The following is a 1,160-nucleotide window of genomic DNA, read 5'->3' as shown; positions in this document are numbered from 1 at the left end:
TATATATATATATATAAAGTTACTATTTATTTTATTTTTTCATTTTAAAAAAAAAAATCGAAAAACTTTTTTCAAATTTTTCGATACACAATTTCCACTCTGGAAAGTTTTTTTTGAAGTTTTCCATTAATAACATCATTTTCGAAAGTCTTTTTTAAAGTTTTCCGGAACTACCGAAAAACTTATTTTTAACTTTTCCGAAAAACTTACACTACCGGCAAACTTCAACGTGACATTTTCGGAAGGTACCGAAAAATTTCATCCACAAGTTTTCCAGTAGTTGTTTGATTTTCTTTTTAAATTAATTTTTTTGTTTTAATTTTTTTATTATAATAGTATTTATTTAATTCATTTGATTTTAACTAATTTTTTTAGTAGGTAGGGCTAGAGGTAGAAGCGGGTAAGAAGAATAGGTGACTTTGCTACGGAAAGAATTCATGCTACAAATAGAAGACAATGATTTATGGTGTATTAATTTACTATAGTGTATTAATTATTTATAGTATATTCACGGTGTATTAATTATTAATTATTAATTATTTAATGTTGTATTTATAGTGTATTAACTATTATTTATGGTATGGTGTATTAATTAATATTATTATTTATGATATAGATAAAAATCAAATTGGTGTGTACCAGAAATCTTTCTTACAAAGTTTTCCGGAAACAGCTTCTCTACTGGAAATCTTTTCAATGAAGTTTTCTGATAGTACAATTTTTTCACTTTTGTATCGAAAATCTTTTTGAAAGTTTTTTGTTCTTACAAAGTTTTCCGGAAACAGCTTCTCTACTGGAAATCTTTTCAATGAAGTTTTCTGATAGTACAATTTTTTCACTTTTGTATCGAAAATCTTTTTTAAAGTTTTTTGGTAAAAATCTTCTGTACTGAAATTTTTTTAAAAACTTTTCTGAAAAACTTTTACCTACATAAAATCTTTTTTTTTGTTTCTAGAAAAGATAAAATGGTATAAAAAAAGTAATTTTAAATTGATAAAATAATTATAAAAAATGAAGGATATAATTGACATTTTTATAAAATTATGGGGATATAGGTATAAAAATAGAGGTATAGGGTAAAACTTTCCTAATTATGTACCAGTCTACCACTCATTTGGGTTAAAAATCGGAATAGCTGGGAAATCGAATTGTGTAATACC

Source organism: Cicer arietinum, chromosome 5, assembly GCF_000331145.2.
Source record: "Cicer arietinum cultivar CDC Frontier isolate Library 1 chromosome 5, Cicar.CDCFrontier_v2.0, whole genome shotgun sequence".
Lineage (NCBI taxonomy): Eukaryota > Viridiplantae > Streptophyta > Magnoliopsida > Fabales > Fabaceae > Cicer > Cicer arietinum.
Note: the sequence above shows the minus strand (reverse complement) of the source record.